General features: G+C 42.9%; 1 protein-coding gene across 1 annotated transcript in view; it reads right to left on the bottom strand.

The window, feature by feature from the left end:
• Positions 1–11,772, bottom strand: part of yes1 (YES proto-oncogene 1, Src family tyrosine kinase) — a 52,768-nt gene extending 40,996 nt beyond the window's left edge. Inside the window, exon 1 of the mRNA XM_052023079.1 lies at positions 11,449–11,772. The gene's annotated coding sequence lies outside the window, so the exon portion shown is untranslated. The remainder of the gene's footprint in view (positions 1–11,448) is intronic.
• Between the last annotated feature and the right edge of the window lie 8,523 nt (positions 11,773–20,295).

Here is a 20,295-nt window from a genome sequence, read left to right as displayed (position 1 = left end):
CCACTTTCCAGGTGCTCCAGTTCCCTTCCTTATCCCATAGACATGACAGTACCATAGAACAATACAGCACAATACAGGCCCTTTGGCCCACCATGTTGTGCCGACCTTCAAACCACTCCTAAACCTATCTAACCCCTTCCTCCCACATATCCTTCTATCTTAAATTCCTCCAAATTCCTCCAGTAGGTTAACTGACTACAGCTAAACTACCCCAGTGTAGGTTAATGGTAAAAAAAAGAATCAAGGGTGAGTTGTTGGGCATGCGAGACAGAATAATTTGCAATGGAAATGAGGAAGAATGGGCGTAATGTGACTGCTATTCTGGGAACCCACGGGGACTCAACGGGCCAAAGTGCCTACTGTGTTTTTATAAATACAAGATTAAAGCACTGTATTTTTTAATATAAGAAATGCATCAGCCAACTTCCCAAGGTGATAATGACTATTGTGATGTTAATTGAGAAAATAATTAGCCAGATCACTGGGACAAATGCACCTATCTTCTTTGAATAGTCTCTCCATCTGTGGGGGCCTTGTTTTAAGATCTCCATCGAAGAATGGCAACTCCAACTCTTCAGCACTATTATTGCTGTACTTTCCTCTCCAAAATTGCACATGCATTTTCATATCTTACATCCATAAACTTTTCATCTGTTACACCCATCTGTCGATTGTTCCAATGGAAATTCTAATGCCCAAATTTATAAAAACAGATACCCAAGAAATTTGCCAGACGCACATGGCTGGCAGCAATTAAGTGCTTAGATAGCACTGGAATCAGCTTGGCATCGAAGACTATGGGCTAAGTGCTAGAAGATGGGATCAATATGGATAGGTGCCCACTGGTCAGCATGGACATGATAGACCAAATGGCCTGTTTCCATGCTGTATGATTACATTATGTACCCTACATTATCTCAACATTAGCACTGGCAGTAGGGAACAATTACAATCTGTAAGATTACAGAAGTGCATAAAATATAAAATTTATACAAGCTGACCCTGATTACATTTGCACTTAACTGCACTTAGAAAATTAAATTTGATCACGAAGAACATAGGCACTTTTAATAGTTACAGTATGTCATAATAGCATTAGGATAAAGACTTCCCTTTTATCATCAAAGAGAAAAGTCTGAATAGAGTTCTAAGAATGAAGGTAAAGATTTAGTTTGAGCTCCTCACTGTATGCAACTCATTGTATATCCAATCAGTAGATGAACAGGGTCTTAAAATGAAAGTGTTTTATTTCTCATCACTGATTCTTAATCTCCCAAACATTGGAATTCTTTATGCAGTTTACATTATCCTCTGCTGATTAGCAGATTTGAAAATGAAAGAGACTCATATTCAGTTTTCAACAAGAATCTGATTTTACTGGATATATATAAACAAAACTAAATGTAATAATTGTAATCTCCTGTAATATAGCACAAGGGAAAAAGAAATCAAAATAACAGGTACCAAATGCTTGTGTCAATCTTAGAGATTTTTGAAAGAAATTTCTTTGCTTCGAGTGTTCTTAATACTAGCAGCTAATAAGATCGCTTACACATCACCAAAATTCAGAATGGATTAAAGAATTAAATCCAATTATTGAAATCAGGCACCAATAAATCACAAGCTACAGTAACAATTTCACACAACACCCAATTATAGTATCAGAGATGAGCAAAATAGGTAGATGTGCTTCTGCTTTGATACAAGATGTTTAAATTCTTCACTGTTTAGTAGTTCACATGCAATTCAATACCAACATAGTTCCAAGAACTGTGAATACAAATGGAAATAGCAACACTGTGGCTTCTAATGTGCAAGAATATAGTTGACATCAAACAGATTCAAAACTAGCAATTATGAACTGGAATTAAAGTATAATGGTGAAACATCACTTCATGGATTGATATAGCCTAGCACTTTACTGCGATTACTCAAAGTCATCAGTTTGCAATTTAAAAAAACTCTTAATAAATCTCAAAGTGACCTCTCCCCGAGATAATTTCTTCACTTCTTAATAGACAAAACACCAATATTTATCTTTCGAAAGAAACTACAAAGCCTGAATGGATTATTACGTGTTCATGCAGCTGCATTAAAATTGATCCCACTCCCACTATCCCTCCTTACCATGTTGCTGTTTAATCCCTGTCCGAGGTAACAATTTAGCACTTCCCCAATTGCGTAGTTTTAAATTCCCCGAGTATGACCACTTTCTTCCTTACCAGTCCTTCAAGGCTGAGCACGACTTCCTTCCACTTCAATTTCTTGGATTCTGAGCTGGTCAATGAGACCAATGTGGTACCCGCAGTCTCTGACAAAGTTGGTCACTTTGCAACTTGGCGTGCTCCTTCCACCACCATTTATGCATGGACTCTAGATTCTCAATATCATCGCAAAAGCTCCTTCTCCCTTTTGAGGAGCATGGACAGGCATTTCCATGAGTCAAAAAGGGATTCTTTTCCCCCCAACGAGGCTTGAGAATAACCTTGAATCTTTCCATCCATCCAATAACTTCTTGTCATGACAGAGCTTGGAAAAACCTGTTTTTGTTTAAAATAGATGTTTGGTGTTTGGCATATGAATGTGGCAGCCTACCTACCAGAGCTCAATGAGTGCAATTTAAGCCTCAGTGCTGGGGATGAGAGCCTGGGAATAGGACGCTAGTATTGATATTACCCTGCAATTAATTTGATGGATTTTGTGGAGATAGTTTTGGTGGTATCGCCAGTGCTTTGAGGTGCCTGTTGTGAGCATTTCAGATTTTAGATCACATTTCAGATGCATGCAAGAGGGCAGAGATCACTGCTGCTTGTTTGACCGCAAGTTCTTTATGCTGGATCTGTCGACTTTTCCTCAGATTACCGAAGACTCTGCTAGCATACAGAAGCTGATGGTGAATTGCAACATCTGTGTATTCTTGAGTGATGACTCCTGAGATTTGTATTTTTACAACAGTAAAATGTCTAGCTGGTATAGGCTATTTTGTTGCTTTGATGAAAAATGGAATATTCTTAACATTGTATCTTTGCTTAAAAAGGAAAGAATGAGTAACTACATGCTAGTTGGCCAAAAATGCTGGTGAGCAAATTGATGGAAAACAAATTGAGAAATGGCAATGGATCAGCACTCTTAATAGTCAGAGGTTAATCAAGGACAAATCAGCAGGGATATGCCAGGGAAAGATTGTGTATAACCAACTTGAATGAAATGAGAGATAGTAACAAGGCCCATTGAAGAAGGTGGAACATTTAATATAGTACATGTGAATTTCATCAAAATCCCATTTGGCAGATGGCTTAAGAATTTAAAATACTACATGTTCGAAGGAGAAGCAACAAGTTTCATGAAAAAAGGCTCAATGGAAGACAAAGATAATGGTTGATAGGAGTTTTGGTAGAGAGCTATATGCAATGGGGTCCAGCAGGGCTCAGTACAATATCACTTGCTTTTTCTAGTATACAGAAATGAGTTGAGTTAAATGTATGGACTGCAATTAATAAGTTTGCCAATTATACCAAGATTACCACTGTGGTTGATAAAGAAAGAAATACTAGGGTACAAGAGAATACCAACAGACTGGTCAGATGGTCACATAAGCAGCAATTGGAATTCAATCCAGCAATATATTTGGGAGGGCAAACAATGTAAGAGAATACGCAATAAATGGAGAATAAGAAAAAAATCTAGAGGAACAGTGGGATCCAGGAGTGCATCCACACAGATCTCCGAAGGTAGCACATCAGTTGCACAAAATAATTAAGGAAGCAAATGAGACACTTGCCTTTATTCGCTGAGGTATAGAATGCAAGAGTAGTCAAGCTAGAATTACATAAAACGTGAGTTAGCCCAAAGCTAGAGTACTGTGTACTGTTCTGATCACCACACAACAGGAAGTATGACAAAACATGATGGGAATAGGGAAGATAATAGAGATCATTGTGAGGGCTGCAAATTAGAGTTATGTGGAAGAGCTGGTTAGGTAGTGCAACTTCTTTGAAATAAAAGGAAGATTTATTAAATTGATTAATATGAGGAGCCTAGACAAATATAGAACAACCTATTTTGCTTAGCAGAGGGAACAATAACTACAGCCCATGGATTTAAGGTAGGAAAATTAGAGAGAAGTTGAGGAAAATTTCTCTTCACTTAACAAGTAGCTGGGGCCTGGAACTCACCATTTGAAATAACAGAGGATGCAGAAACCCTCACCTCACTTAAAACATATCAGATGAACACTTTAATAAACTACAAATTAGATTAACATAAAGTCCACCTATGGCCAGGGTAAACTGGGCTAAACAGTCTCTTTGTGACAAACATCTCTGATTCTATGGAAGTTTTTTTTCCCCAATGTTCAGACAAGTAGACAACACTTTGCTATGTAATATTAGATGCCAACATAATTCAGCATGTTTGAACACATACTTACACAGGCACGCACACCATCAAATTCCACACAACTAAAATTCTTACTTTACTAGCTGAGGTGCCCAGTAGTTTCTACAAGGCTGCATGTAGAAACTTCAAACTCTGACGTTCATAGTACATTCCTTGGGATTACAAATGATTCATGCTAGATATAGTTATATTTGCATTTATCCTTTGATTGAATTATTTAATTCAAATAAATTGCAAAACTACTCTTTGGTCACAACGATTAATTTAACTGGACGAGCCATATAAATAATTTGGCTTGATTTGCACACAAACTTCCCCCAAATGCCCATTCCATCCGTCAATTGCACCCAGTGGCTTCGATTTGTATCGTGAACAAAATAGATACCAGCAAATTGTCGAAGAATGACAAATGCCAAACCCATCACTTGATTCCAGGAGGAACATTGGGTACATTGCAAGCAACTGCTATCTTTTACATGATCCCTTCCAAGACTCATCCTGTCCTGATTTGGAAATATCTCATTCTATAGGGTCAAAGACCACCTGCTTCCACACCAGTTCGGTGGGCTCTGAGACCAATGTGTACCTGCAAATTTTGCCATAGATGGAACAGAAGGTGCTTGGCAGGGGTGGACGATTGGTTGCTTGGGCGCATTCTGTCCACCATTAATACTGAACTTGTGTTCTTGCTGAATGGACTTGAAGCTCTAAATGTTATCTTGAATGCTCCTTCTCTGTTCTGAGTGGTCATGGGTCCAGGATTCCCAAGAGTCAGTGGAGATGTTAATTTTTTTTCCAATGAGGTTCTAAGAATATCCTTGAATCTTTCTCTTTTCCACTTGGTAATCTCTTCAATGACAAAGCTCACAACAGAAAGACTGTTTCAGAAGTCTGTTGTCAGGTATGTGACCTATCCAATTGTACCAACCGAGTCTAATCGAGCTTCAATGCTGGGACTGTTCGTGCGAGAAGGATGCTGACATTGGTTCATCTATTCCATGAAGTACTTGTTATAAGTATGACACAGGAGAGGCATCACTTCAGCTTTGAGATCTTGATCTTCAAATACCCTTTTTCTGAGATAGCCAAAGGCTGTGCAAGTGTGCCAAAAGCAATGCTAAATTTCATCACTGATTCTGCCTTCACTGTGATATGGCTCTTAAGATATGGGAAATGATTATCAAGAATCTTCATCAGTATAACAGGTATGTATTAAACAGTGAAGCAAAGATATGGAGAATCAAGGAACATCAAACTTTGTTGAAATGAAATGGTAAACATTTAAAATTTTTCCTAATAAAGATACTCTTTTGGCTTAAAATATTACAACATAGTTTAAAGAAAAAATACATCCCTGTTCTAAAATATACAATGCACACAAAAATGGAATTATTCATTTTAATAAGCTGTCGGGCTTCATTCAATAAATATTCTTCACGAAAAGGTGACATAATCCATTTCAATGCAAAACAGCAATTTGTTTACATGTTAATTTCAAATAACTACCATTCTATAAAAGTGCATGTAAGCAATACTCCATGCTATCTGTTACAAGCTTTGGGGCTTGTTGATATCTTACAGCCAGCAATGGCTGTCATTTCTAAGCGGTTTGAGTGCCTGACATTTTGAACTACATTGGCATGATCCCCTTCCCATCCTCTGTAATAACTATATAATAACGTAGTGAAGAAATTTAACAATATCAATGAAACCAGAGCTAAATATTCAAGTCTTCCACAAATACATATACACCTGAACTAAGAAAACATGGGCCACAAAAACAGATACGAATGAAAAGCCTGATTTCACAGATACTGTGCCAAGCAAACATTTTCTAAGTGAACATGTGTTCTGTAGAACATGCAATGGAAAAAACTCTTTGTTAGATTCAATAATATGCCCCTGCACAGAAAGTTGCTGTTTTGATAAAAGGACCAATTCCTAAAGAAATAATGCATCATATTGTATTGCAAAAAAAAACTCCTCTGGTTTTGTGTGTTGAGGCGGCTCATGAAGCCAATGAGAAGTGCACAATCTTTCACAGAAGGGACAGAAGATTCCTGAAGGGGCAGCTGGTGGGTGAATAGTCTAGGAGATGTTGTGTTCCTTTTGTCACCTATACAGGGCTTCTGTGTGCTCCCAGTATATAGTACTTAGTACCATCATGAAAGCTTCTTCTCCATGGGCTAAGGATTCTTAAGAGTCAGTGGGGATGCTGCAATTTTTCCAAGTAGGCTCTGAGCACACTTTTTTAAAATTTATGTTCACCTGGCAATTTCTTTGCATAACAGAACCTAAAATAGGGTATTGGTTTCAGGAGTCTGGTATCAGCCATGCGAACAACATACAACAGAGCCATACGAGGGTAATTAAGGCCTCAAAAACTGGGATTGTTGGCTGGGATAAAACCCTGACATTGGTTGAAGGATTCTGTAGAGATAGTGTTGGTACTACCCTACAAATGTCCTTAAGTACCTTTTGTAGGTAGCCTAGATCTGAAACAGGTGCAAAAGCAGGGAATCTTTCTGCACAGTAAACCACAAGTTTTGTGCCGGGTCCAAGGTTTTCATCTTCTAATATCCCTTTGCTCCATTGATCACAGGCATTGAAGGTGATCGTAATTTTCATCATCAATGGCACCTCCTGAGCTATGGGAAGTAGTCCATGTTTTCTAGAGGTTTACTGTGAACTTTTATTGTTGGAGGCTAGTTGTGAAGTGGGCCAGGTCGCTACAGCACATTCGCCTTACGGATATCGAATGCACAGCTCACTTGTCATATGCGTCAGTAGACGAGTTAACAATAGCTTGAAACTTGGACTATGAATGCACGCAAACGAGAGCATCCATTAGGATACTGCAGTCTGACTATCGAGGTTTGGGTGCCCTTGTTTCTGGGATGTAGTTGCTGTAGGGTGAACAGTTTCCTATGAGTTCTGAAATTTAACTGCAACCCACAGGAAACTTGTTGGAGGTGAGATGCAATACTGCAACGAGAAATTGAGAAAAATGTTGGCACAATGACGCAGCCTTGTTCAACACTGGTCTCCACTGAGTTGTGGACCTACCTGTTAAGATCACGGCTTGCATGCATCATGACGCAACCATTAAATGGTGATGTCTATGGACAGCTGAATTTGAAGAGTGTTCTACAGTCTCTCCTAATTGACAGGGTCAAAGGCTTTAGTGAGGTCGATAAAGGTCTCATAACATTTGGTGCTGCTACCTGCACTTCTCTCTGTGTCACATGGTGAAGATCACGTCTATTGTTTCTCTAGATGGATGGAATTCACACTGCAGCTTGGAAGCAGTTCCTCAATAATTGGGAGGCAACTGAAAAGGACACTGGCAATGACTTTCCTTATGGTTACCACAACTGGACTTGAAGATAGTATGATTACAGCATCTGAGATTCCCTGATATATCTTCCTGTTTCCAAACGTGGACAATGAGATTGTGAATTTGTGATTGATGCTCTTCAACTACTGAGTTTTAAAACTTCAGCTGAGATGCTGTCAGCTCCCTAGGCCTTGTTATTTTTTGGTTGGGAAATGGACTTTGTCTTATTGTCTGGAGGCAAATCCTGAATCATAATTGCACATGCAAACACACAAATTACAAGCAGGAGTAGGCCACTCGGCTCCTCCAGCTTGCTTCCCCCATTCATCAAGGTTATGGCTGATCTAATTGTAATCTCATCTCTACATTCCCACCTATACCTGGTAACTGTTCATCCTCTTACCAAGACTCAATCTATCTCTGCTTAAAAAACATTCATAGATTCTGCTCTTTGAGGAAGGTAGCTCTAAAGACTCTCAGACAGAAAAAGATCACTCCATCTGTCATAAATGGTGACTGCTAGCTCTACGTTCTCCCATAAAGAAAACATCTTTTCCACATCACACTGTCTAGATCTCCCAGGATCTTGTATGGTTTGCTCACATCAACTGTCACTCCTCAAAACTCAAGCAGTTACCTGTTCAAACTTTCTCCCAAGACAACCTGCCCATTCCTGTTATCAGACAAGGACACCTTTTAAGAACTGCTTTCAACAAATTTGTTTTCTTAAGGAGACCTTGCATCCTTAACTACACAATACTTCAGATAAGGGCGCACCAAAGTCCTGAATGACAGAAGCACAGCCTCCCTGTCATATTCAATTTCATAGTAATAAATGCTAACATTCTGTTTGCTTCACTAATTAACCATCGTACCTGCAAAGTAGCCTTTTGCTAATTATCCATTAGGAAAAACACAATGTGCAGTTCACTTTTCCAATCAAACAGAAAATGCTGGAAATATTTAACAGATTTGGTAGCAACTGTGAGAGAGAAAAAGTTAACATTTCATTTGGATGACTTGTCATTGAGACTATTTCTAACATCTTTTATTTCAGATAATTTGCAGTGTTTTGTTTTGGCCTAAACATAAATTTTACATTGCGTTGAGAGAATTATTTAGGGCTCTGAGAATAATACCGGCACTATCAGTGCCCATAATAAATATGCAAAAAAAATTTAGAGTACATACTTGTGCAGTTACGCTTAGCAATCCAAAAGTTACTTCAGAGGGATTATGCTCAACTCACAGGATGTACTGCTCCAGAACATGTGGATAGACGTGACTGAACGTGATGCACTTTTGTACAAATACTGCTTAAACTGTTGAACTTTTTAAGGATAGTTGCAGTCAAAGGTAAGTGAATTTTTAAAACACTGTGATAAATGATAATTTTCACTGTAAAACCTTGGTACACCGGAATAAAGTTGCATGGTTTCTCATTCCATAAATCATTGCATGGGCAACCATTTTATCTTGGATGTTGGACTACCTCATTACCCCACATTACTCCTGAGGTAGGCGATCACAGACGACACCAGTCTTATCTGACCTACTGACATTCAGCAAAAAACTCTGGGTAAGAGGTGGAGCGATCCAACTCCTGCCATCAGAGTACTTGCGAGACCTGAGAGGGGAGGACGGGCGTAAGTTGTGTTGTAAGCCTAGCAATACTGTGGTATGAAGAGGGGGAGAGAAGCATTCCTACTTGCAACACATTTCACAACTGATTGAGAGTGTTTGTCGAAAGACAATGAAGATTTTACTGGCCATTTGAAAAATAAGGGATTAAAAAACATTTAAATAAAAATATGAATGAAAAATATTTCATATGTTTTTAAAAGTAATGGCATTACTTCACAGCGGCACTGTTTTAGCATAAAATTTTAAGAAATATACTAACTGATAAAAAAATTAAAACTAACATTAAGGCTTCAAGTAATTCAATGTATAACTGACAGCATACAGCGAATCTTAACCTGTTAAAACCTGCAGATTCCCAATGTAGGGTCATTAGCTACCAACTAAAAATGTTCGGAGAATGGATGCAAAGAAAACTTTTACTGTTAGTCACCTTACAGTACTTTAACGATGCTTCTATACAGTATATGTGGGAATTAGGGCAGACAAACCAAAAGCACACAATTAATGCACATAACCCACATAATTAGGGATGAGCTTCTACCACAACAAATCTGATACTGCCTAAACAAATAACTTACACGAGATTCAAATAGGTTGGTGCACCAAAATTAGGTTAACTATTCAAAACACAGCCTTAAAATTGTTTTTAAAGACAGTTAGTGTAACTTTTTAATGTTTACATTGAAAAGATAAAATATTCTGATATTTTGAGTTTTGTGTGCAACGCCACTGATTTTGTATCAATATCATGTAATTTTAGATGTAATCACATGGTGGGGATCAGGGTAAAACTAGAAAGAAAGGCTTTCGAAACGGGACAAGGAAGAAGTCAGGGTGTATCTGTATGGAGGGAACTGGAAGAAAAGAGAAAAATAAGTGTGGAAATAGGGTCTAAAAGGCTCAACAACTGGAAAAGGGGCAATCAGGACTAGTTGGGATCAGGGAGAAGGAAGCATGGGGTCATGGCGTGGAATGGGAGGGTGGCGGGGGGAGGTGGGGTGTGGGGGGAGGTGGGGGGAGGAAGGGGGTGGGGGGAGGTGGGGGGAGGAAGGGGGTGGGGGGAGGTGGGGGGAGGAAGGGGGTGGGGGGAGGTGGGGGGAGGAAGGGGGTGGGGGGGGTGGGGGGAGGAAGGGGGTGGGGGGGTGGGGGGAGGAAGGGGGTGGGGGGGTGGGGGGAGGAAGGGGGTGGGGGGGTGGGGGGAGGAAGGGGGTGGGGGGAGGTAGGGGGAGGAAAGGGGTGGGGGGAGGTGGGGGAGGAAAGGGGTGGGGGAGGTGGGGGAGGAAAGGGGTGGGGGAGGAAAGGGGTGGGGGAGGAAAGGGGTGGGGGAGGAAAGGGGTGGGGGAGGAAAGGGGTGGGGGAGGAAAGGGGTGGGGGAGGTGGTGGGGGAGGGGGGGGGAGGAGGTGGGGGGGGAGGAGGTGGTGGGGGAGGTGGTGGGGGAGGTGGTGGGGGAGGGGGGGGGGAGGAGGTGGGGGGGAGGTGTGGGGGGGGGAGGTGTGGGGGGAGGAGGTGGTGAGATGGGTAGTAGGTGCGAGGGGAGGAGGAGGTGGGGGGGTGAGGAGGAGGAGGAGGTGGGGGGGTGAGGAGGAGGAGGAGGAGGAGGAGGTGGGGGGGTGAGGAGGAGGAGGTGGGGGGGTGAGGAGGAGGAGGTGGTGGGGGGGTGAGGAGGAGGAGGTGGTGGGGGGGTGAGGAGGAGGAGGGGGGGTTGAGGAGGAGGAGGAGGAGGTGGGGTTGAGGAGGAGGAGGAGGAGGTGGGGTTGAGGAGGAGGAGGTGGGGGGGTTGAGGAGGAGGAGGTGGGGGGGTTGAGGAGGAGGAGGTGGGGGGGTTGAGGAGGAGGAGGTGGGGGGGGTGAGGAGGAGGAGGTGGGGGGGGTGAGGAGGAGGAGGTGGGGTGAGGAGGAGGAGGTGGGGGGGGGGGTGAGGTGGGTAGTAGGTGCGAGGGGAGGTGGAGGGAGGAAGTTCACAGGATCCTCTCGGCCCGGGGAGGGGCTGAGCCCCGTCTACTCGCCACACTCACCGCCTCCCGGAACTTGCCGGACGGGCCCAGGGCCCGAGCTCTGTCCCCGCTCACCTTCGCTCCACTCGGGGTTCCGACCTGTCCTCACAGCCGCATCGCTTCAACCGTGGCGGCCGCCGGAGCGCCGAGCGGGGACTCGCCGGGGATCGGCACCCGGCCGGGCCGGGACTCAGTGCGCCGCGGCGGGCATTGCTCTGCCCCCCGCCAGCCCCACGCAGCGAGGTCACCGTCACCGAGCGGAGGCCCAGAACCTAAATTAAACCCCGCTCCAGGTCTCGAAACTACATCATCGTCGGGCCGGCACCGACCGGGGACACCGCGCCGCCGCCTCCGATCAACCCCAAGATGGCGTCAGCTGCGATGGCAGCGAAAGGGCGAGAACACCGCCCCCTGCCGGCCCGGGGCCGCAGTGACGCAGCGCTCCACGCCGCCCCCTGCCGGCCCGGGGCCGCAGTGACGCAGCGCTCCACGCTGCCCCCTGCAGGATCAGCACTGCAGTGACGCAGCGCTCCGCAGCGCTCCACATCGCCCCCTCCCGGCCTGGAACCACACCACCCTCTGCATGTCCACGCTCACACTGTCCTTGTGCCCCACCATACTCCCTGCTGGTCTGGCATGCGCTGACACTGTGCCAAACCCACATTGACATTGTATCCCAGACTGACATTGCATCCCACACTACCACCTGCACACCAAGGCCCACATGGACACCATGACTACCACTGGTAAATTGGTAAATTGGTTTATTATTGTCACATGTACTGATGTACAGTGAAAAACCTGTTTTGCATGCCATGCATACATATTGTTTCATTACATCAGTGCATTGAGATAGTACAAGGGAAAACAATAACAGAATGTACAATAAAGGGTTACAGTTACAGAGAAAATGCAGTGCGGGCAGACAATAAGGTGCAAGTCCATAACGAGGTAGATTGTGAGGTCAAGAGTCCATTTTATCATACTAGGGGACCATTCAAGTGTCTTATAACAGGGGGATAGAAGCTGTCAGGCCACACTGACACTGCATTCCACACCAAACCCAGCAGACCTAGACCCAAGCTGACACTGCACCCTACATTGCTCGCCTACAGGCTCAGACACTAGTGCAGGGCACATGTCCAGATGAAAGGTCTCAAACTGAAATGTCACCTGTCCATTTTCCTCCATAGATGTTGCCTGACCTGCTAAATTCCTCCAGTATATCATGTGTTGTGCCCCACACTACCCCTCCTGGCTCATACCCACAGTGATACTGCCTCCTACACCACCTACTGCAGACTGCAAGAGTTTTAATAGATATGTATAAAGCAAAAGATTAGCGAGGGCAAGCGTGGGCTGTTGCAGATAGATACGGGAAAATGACAGATACAGGAGTAAGGAAATGGCAGAGAAATTAAACAATAATTTTGGGTCTGTCTTCATGGAAGAAGACACACAACTCAACTCAAGGGAACCTGGGATCTAGTTGTCACATATACCGAGATACAGCGAAAACCTTTTGTTTTCATGTCATCCATACAGGTCATTCTGTGCTTAAGTATATCGAAGTGGTACAGAAGGCAACAATTACAGAATGCAGAATGTGGTGTTAAAGTTACAGAGAAAGTGCATGCAGGTAGACAAATAAGGTGCAGGGGCCATGATAAGGCAATTGAGAGATCAAGAGTTCATCTTTGTTGCATATAAGGTCTGTTCAAGAGTCTTATAACAGTGAGATAGAAGATGTCCTTGAGCCTGGTGATACGTGTTCTCATCTTCTGCCTGATGGAAGGAGAGGAAAGTGAGAATGACCGGGTTGGGAGGGGTCTTGATTATGTTGGCTGCTTTCCTGAGACAGTGGTAAGTATAGCCAGAGTCAATGGAGGGGAAGCTCGTTTTCGTGATGGACTAGGCTGCGTTCACAACTCTCTGCAATTTCTTGTGGTCCAAGGCAGAGCAGTTTCCACGCCAAGCTGTGATGCATCTGGATAAGATGTGGTGTATCTATAAAAAGATAAGATAATATGGTGTATCTGTAAAAAGTGGTGAGGGTCTTTGAGGACATGCCAAATTTCCTTAGCCTTCTGAGGAAGTAGAGGCGCTGGTGTGCTTTCTTGGCCATGATGTCTATGTGGCTGGACCCACTATTTAGGAAAAGACAGAGAAAACAGCCAGCCTGGTAGGCTAATGTCAGCACTTGGGAAAATGCTGGAATCTATAAAGAAAGATGCAATGACAGAACATCAAAGAATAATAGAATTGAACAGAGTCCAAATAGATTTATAAAAGGAAAATTGTGTTTGGTTGATCTCCTGTAGTTCTTTAAGGATGTGACTATTTGAATAGGTAAGTGAGAACCAGTAGATACGATGTATTTAGATTTTTGGAAAGTTTTGAAAAGGTCGCACATAGGAGGCTGGTGAATAAGAAACATGGAATTGGAGGTAATGTAGCAACTTGGTTTGAGAAATGACTATTGGAGAGGAAGCAAAGAGTGGCAATAAATGGATCATTCTCAGGTTGGCAGACTGTGACTCGTGGAATACCACATGAATTAATAGTTGGGCCCCAGTTTTTCACACTCTATATCAATATGTTGGCTGACGGGACTAAGTGTCACCTTTCCGAGTTTGCTGATGATACCAGAATGGGTGGGATTCTAAGTATGGAGGAGGATGTAAAGAGGCTTCAGTGAGATGTAGACAAGTTGAGTGAGCGGTTGAGAATATGGAGATGGAATACAATGTGGAAAAGTAGAACAGAAAAGCAAAGTATTTGTTAATTGATGATAATTGGATATTATTGATGTGCAGATGCAGCAAGTGTCTAAGAGGGCAAATGCTATGTTAGCCTTTATTGCAGGATACAGAAGAAAGGAAATCTATTTGCAATTGCATAGGACCTTGGCAAGACCACACCTGGAGTATTATGCATAGTTTTGCTCTCCTTACTGAAGAAAGGATGTACTTGCCATGCAGGGAGTGCGGGGAAAATTCACAAGATTGGTTGCAGGGATAACAGTTTGTCAAATGATGGCGGATTGAGTAAACTGAAACTTCTGCACTATGTATTTATTTTTGTAACTTTTTATGTCTTTATGTCTTTGCACTGTACTGCTGCCGCGAAACAACACATTTCATGGTGTATGTCAGTGATAATAAACCTGATTCTGATTCTAAAGCATACAAAATTCTTAAAGGACTAGACAAGCTGGGTGCAGGGAACATGTTTCCCCTGGCTAGGGGTCCAGTACCAGAGGGCACAGTTTCAGAATAAGATCTGGGCTGGTTAGGGCTGAGATGAAGAGAAATTTCAACAGTGGTGAATGTTTGGAATTCTCTGCCTGGAGGGCTGTGGAGACTCAGTTGTTGTGTTCATTCATAACACAGATTGATATTTTTCTGGACTTTTAAGGGAGTCAATGGAAATGAAGATGGTGCTGGAAAATGGCACGGAGGTGGAAGAACAGCCACATTCTTAATGAATGGTAGAAGAGGCTCAAAGTGCCAGACAGCTGACTCCTGCTCCTATTTCCTATTTTCTTCCACTATTATAAGGTGGAATACATCACTGTCATCTGCAGGATTAGGCTCAGTGACAGGGCAGAGGTGACCATCTCTGGCAGATTGAGTCTCACTGTGACTGGGTTCCCAACACCAACCCCTGCAGTTCACACTCTCACTGTGCACCACATAACCACCACAGGTCCAGGATAACAGCGACATTGCCTCCTGTGCACCCATTTCACGATAACGTAGTGCACTGCACCATCCCTTGCAGTTCTGAACTTACAGTGACAGCGTGCACCACACTGTCCCCCTGCCCCCACAGGTTAGAGACTGGTATCCTGTGGCAACTGACCACCTCTTGATTCCACAGACTCTTTCCACCATCTATAAGGCACAATCAGGAGTGTGATGGAACACTCTTCATTTGCCTGAATGAGTTCAGCTCCAAAAACATGCAATTCAGATCAAAGTAGCCTGCTTGATTGGCATCCCACCCACCTCACTAAACATTCATTCCATCCACTGCCAGTACACTGTGGCTACAGTAAGTATATCTGCCAAATTCCATGCAGTCACCTGCCTAGGCTATCTTCACATCTCCTCTCAAATCCTCAACCTCCGCTAACAAGCACAAAGGCAGCAGGGACATGAATCTCACATGCCTTTCTCTTGCATGGCACACACACTGTATATGGTTCCTTTATCACTGTTGCACTTAAACTTTGGGATTTTCTACCCAGCACGGCGGGAGTATTTTCACAACAAGGACACCAGTGTTTCCAGCTGGCAAATGCAACAGGGTATAGGAAATAAATGTCAGCGTTGTCAAAATGCTCACATTTCAAAAGTGAATAAAAACAACAGGCCCTTCTGCAGGCCCAGGCCCATACCAGAACAGTGTGTGAACACTGAACAGTATACAGAGTGTGTGCCACGGAAGGGGAAAATACATGTGAAATCCACGTGCCTGCTACCCCTGTCCTTGACAGTAGAGGTCAAGGATTTGGGAGGAGATGTGAAAGTAACCTTGGCAGGTGAATGCTGAACACTGCACCTCAGCGATGCTGCCACACGGTGATTCCTTGCCACAAACATGCAAACGTAAGGTGATCTGCTCTCCCACTAGAGGGGATTGGAATAGTTTACACTCAATAACGGTAAGTCCACTCCACACTCTGGATGACATCATTAATGTGCATTGTGTGTGTTTCTGAACTGTCAGAAATTGGATCAAAAATTCCCAGTGCGTGACCTACATTCTTCACTCAGAGTAAAACAAGGAGCAACTCACACGGAGTCAGGAACCATAAATGAATTAAAGCATCCTACTTGAGAAATTGTTTTCAATTTTCATTGATATCCAGACATTGATTTAGATCTGTTGCTCCTTGGTGAACATAGAACATAGAACAGTACAGCTCAGGAACAGGCCCTTCAGCCCATGATGTCTGCACTGACCATGATGCCAAATTAAACTAATCCCATCTGCCTGCACATGATCCATATCCCTCCAATCCTTGCATATTCATGTGTCTATCTAAAAGCCTCTTAAATGCCACGATCATATCTGCTTCCACCACCACCCCTGGCAGCCTGTTCCAGGCAACTATCACTCCGTAAAAAAACTTGTCCCGCACATCTCCTTTAAACTTTCTCCTTCTCACCTTAAGCCAATGTCCTCTATTGTTTGACATTTCTTCCTAGGGAGAAAGGTTTTGACGGTCTAAACTAAAGCAAGCAACATTGCGCACCAGATGCTGGAATAGCCCAATTGGCATAGGACCCGCATTAGATGCTTCACAGCCGGCATGGAGGGGCATTACCAACATTGCACCACTTAATCTTTCCCCTGCATTAATTTCCCCTCCCCTGATGTCCCCCCTCTCTCCATTCCCCTTCCATCTCCTTTTCCCTTTCACTTCACTTTCCATCCCCCAAATTCCACTGCCTGGCTGCCACAGAGAAAAATCCTTAACAACAACAATCAGCTTTCTCGTAGGCACCACATGAAGGAGGCGGCAGCTCCAAGGGCAGGGGGAAGCTGCCATGTCTGAACGTACATGTTGGCTTCCAATGTTTCTAAGTGAGAGAAAACACAATAACAATTTCTTTAAGAAAAAAATATCACCACTTACTGATTTTTATTTGGTGACACCCAATTTGACCTTAAGGCAAAACCATCAGTGTACCAAAAGTGGGTGATTTCCAATCTCCAGGAACATCATTTGATAGTTAGTTCTGACTTTTGCCTATTAAATGGGTTACAATGAGATGGTAGATGATATCAATGAAATTTTATTGGAAATAAGAAATAAAAATGACGTTTCAGTCAATCAGCATTCAGCAGAGGTAAATAAAGGCTCGCTTCATCAGGTGAGAGGGTGTATCAACTTAAGCTGAGGAGTTGTTTAATGGTACCATCCGCCTTAGAGCTGGGATGGCCAACTCCTCCCAGAACATTGCTGAAGAGTCGGTCAAGTGAGGACTAAAGCACTGGGCCCTTGGAATTCTCCCCATTTGACAATTCAGTCCAAGGTAAAACCTTAATAAAGTACGTGGGAGATTTCCTTGTTAAAGCTTAAATGAACCTTTGGATGAAGTTTTTCTTTGATGACATGAATCTGAACATAGAACATAGAACAATATGGCACAGGAACAGGCCCTTCGGCCCACAAAGTCTGTGCCAACCATGATGTCAAATTAAACTAATCCCATCTGCCTGCATGTGATATATATCTCTCCACTCCGTGCCTGTTCATGTACCTGTCTAAATGCTTCTTAAATGTTGCTATCATGTCTGCTTCCACCACCTCCACTGGCAGCGCATTCCAGGCACCTGCCACTCTCTGTGTAAAAAGAACTTGTGGTAAAATATAATGTTTAAACTTCAGCATTCCTACTGTGGGAATAGTTCTCTTGTAAATCTCCTTTAAACTTTCCCCCCTCTCACCTTAAACCAGTGCCCTCTAGTATTTGACATTTCCATCCTAGGAGAAGGACTTTGACTACTTACCCTATCTATACCTCTCATAATTTTATATACTTCTATTACGTCGCTCCTCAGCCTCCAACATGCCAGAGAAAACAAGTCTCTCCAACCTCTCCTCATAGCTAATACTCTCTAATCCAGGCAGCATCTCGGCGAACCTCTTCTGCACCCTCTCCAAAGCCTCCATATCCTTCCTGTAATGTGGTGATCAGAATTGCACACCATATTCCAAATGTGGCCAAACCAACATTTTATACAGCTGCAACATGACTTGCCAACTTTTATACTCAATGCCCCGACCAATGAAGGCAAGTATGCCATACACATGCTCTAAAGGAAAACATTATATATAAGATGGCATTAGGATAGGTTCTTGAGAATTTAAGAAAATTTCATTTTTCCAAAACATCAAGCTGGAATCCTGTGACATGGTGAATTATTGTTGGTTTGACCCTGTTAATTAGTAAATCATTACTGCATGCTTAACATATGAAAACCAATAAGTAGCACTGAAAAATTACATTAGGATTGAATTTTAAGTTAATAAGTCAGAACTTCTATTCCTTAAAGCAAATTTCTGCCAGAGAGCTTAAAGCTATTTGTCTATCTCTGGTTGTCTTCATTCCAAACCTTCAATCACATAGTTTTTGTTTACAAGCTCAACAATTCCAGTCATCTTTAACCTTCCACTATTCATAAACTTCAGCTAACCACTGATGAAGTGTCTTCAGCCTGAAACATTACCTCTGTTTCTCTTTCCACATATGCTGCCCAAGTTACTAAGTGTTTTCAGCATTTTCTGTTTTTGTGTTCAAGGACAGAACATGATTGGGCACTTACTCCATTTTTAATGACATTCTCAAAATTAGTTGTTGTTCTTCATCTGCAAATGTACATAGGTACCAAGATATGCATAGTAACTTCCAATGAAATGTATGTTTGACAAACTCAATTATGCCTGTGGACATTGCAGGCCACTCGTGTAGAAACAGGACTTTGCTACAATTACGGGGCTGCTTTCCTTCTCTCCTCTACTCCATCCCCAAGTTTTCCGTTGTCAGTTAAGTCAGCATAATGTTGTCAAGTTCCTATCATTAGGAAATGAGAACTTAAGACGGTGATATTAGAAACACATATGCTGCAACATGTTTTAAAATATTTTAGTAGCGTAAAGAGTAGCATAACAAAATCTGAAATTGCCAATAATGTTTGTAAAGTTATCCAAAAATCTTGGCAAACATTTAAGAGCCATTTTAGATTTGCATCTGATACTATGAGAGTGGTTTCTGTTATGATTGTTCTTCATCACTTGGTGTGGGTTTAACATCGGAACATTTATTAAAAAAAACAACAAAACAACAGACTGCACAGACTTACAACACCGGGCTAGCCGGCTGGCTTTTCCTGCTCTTTCCAACCACTTCCTGTTCCCCCATGTGACCCCTTGCATTGCCTACTGGGAACTATAGTTCTTTATTATAACTACATAATAACACATAATAACACATCTTCCCACTGTAAAGAAAAAAACAAACACAATACTTTGTCCTTATAAACCTGTCAAGAACCCTTGTCCACTCAGCAGCTTTCAATCAGTCTCTGAGGTGGTTTTATGGTCCTTTTTGGTCTGGTACTTGTTTCCGCAGGTGTGTTGCTCATTTGTTGCATTGGTGTTTTCCTGGGAACTCTGGTCCACATGTTCATTTTCTCCATATGCTGGCCCCTTTGGTGTACTGACAGGAGATGGATCACAGGCATGGGCTGGAGCTTGTGGTCATAGATCCACATGGTTCCTCCTCAGAGGTGTCTCATGCTCCGTCTGGATCTGGTATGAATGTGGATTTACTTCCTCTTGCACAACTCCTTGCATGGACCATGTGCCAGAATCATGATCTCGGATTCGCACTTGAACCCCAGGCTTCAAGACTGGTAGGCTTTTCGCTGTCTTGTTGTGATTCCGTTTCTGTTTTTCTTTTTCTTCCTCTTCCTCTTTAGCCTGTTTGACCTTGTGTGCTCCTTCAGGTGTCAACAGGTTTTCATGTATTGGAAGGTTAGTGCATATGCGTCGACCCATCAGCATTTGGGCTGGGGAAAGGCCGTTCTGTAGTGGTGCACTTCTGTAAATCATTAGACTTCTATGGAAATCCTCTCATCCATCTTGTGCTTTCTGCATGAGGCCCTTCACCACCTTAACTGAACTCACTGCTAGGCCATTAGATTTTGGGTTATGTGGGCTTGAGGTTATATGTTGAAACCCCAAACATTGGCAAAGGATTCAAATTCACTGCTCGAAAATTGTGGACCATTGTCTGATACTACTTCACGTGGAACTCCATGCCTCGCAAACACAGCTTTCAGGAACATGATAACTGCTTTGCTGGACGTTGATTGCAGTGTCGCAACCTCTGGGTAATTGGAAAA

This window comes from Pristis pectinata, chromosome 9 (genome assembly GCF_009764475.1).
Source record: "Pristis pectinata isolate sPriPec2 chromosome 9, sPriPec2.1.pri, whole genome shotgun sequence".
NCBI classification, from domain to species: Eukaryota; Metazoa; Chordata; class Chondrichthyes; order Rhinopristiformes; family Pristidae; genus Pristis; species Pristis pectinata.
This window is presented reverse-complemented; position numbering and strand designations above follow the sequence as displayed.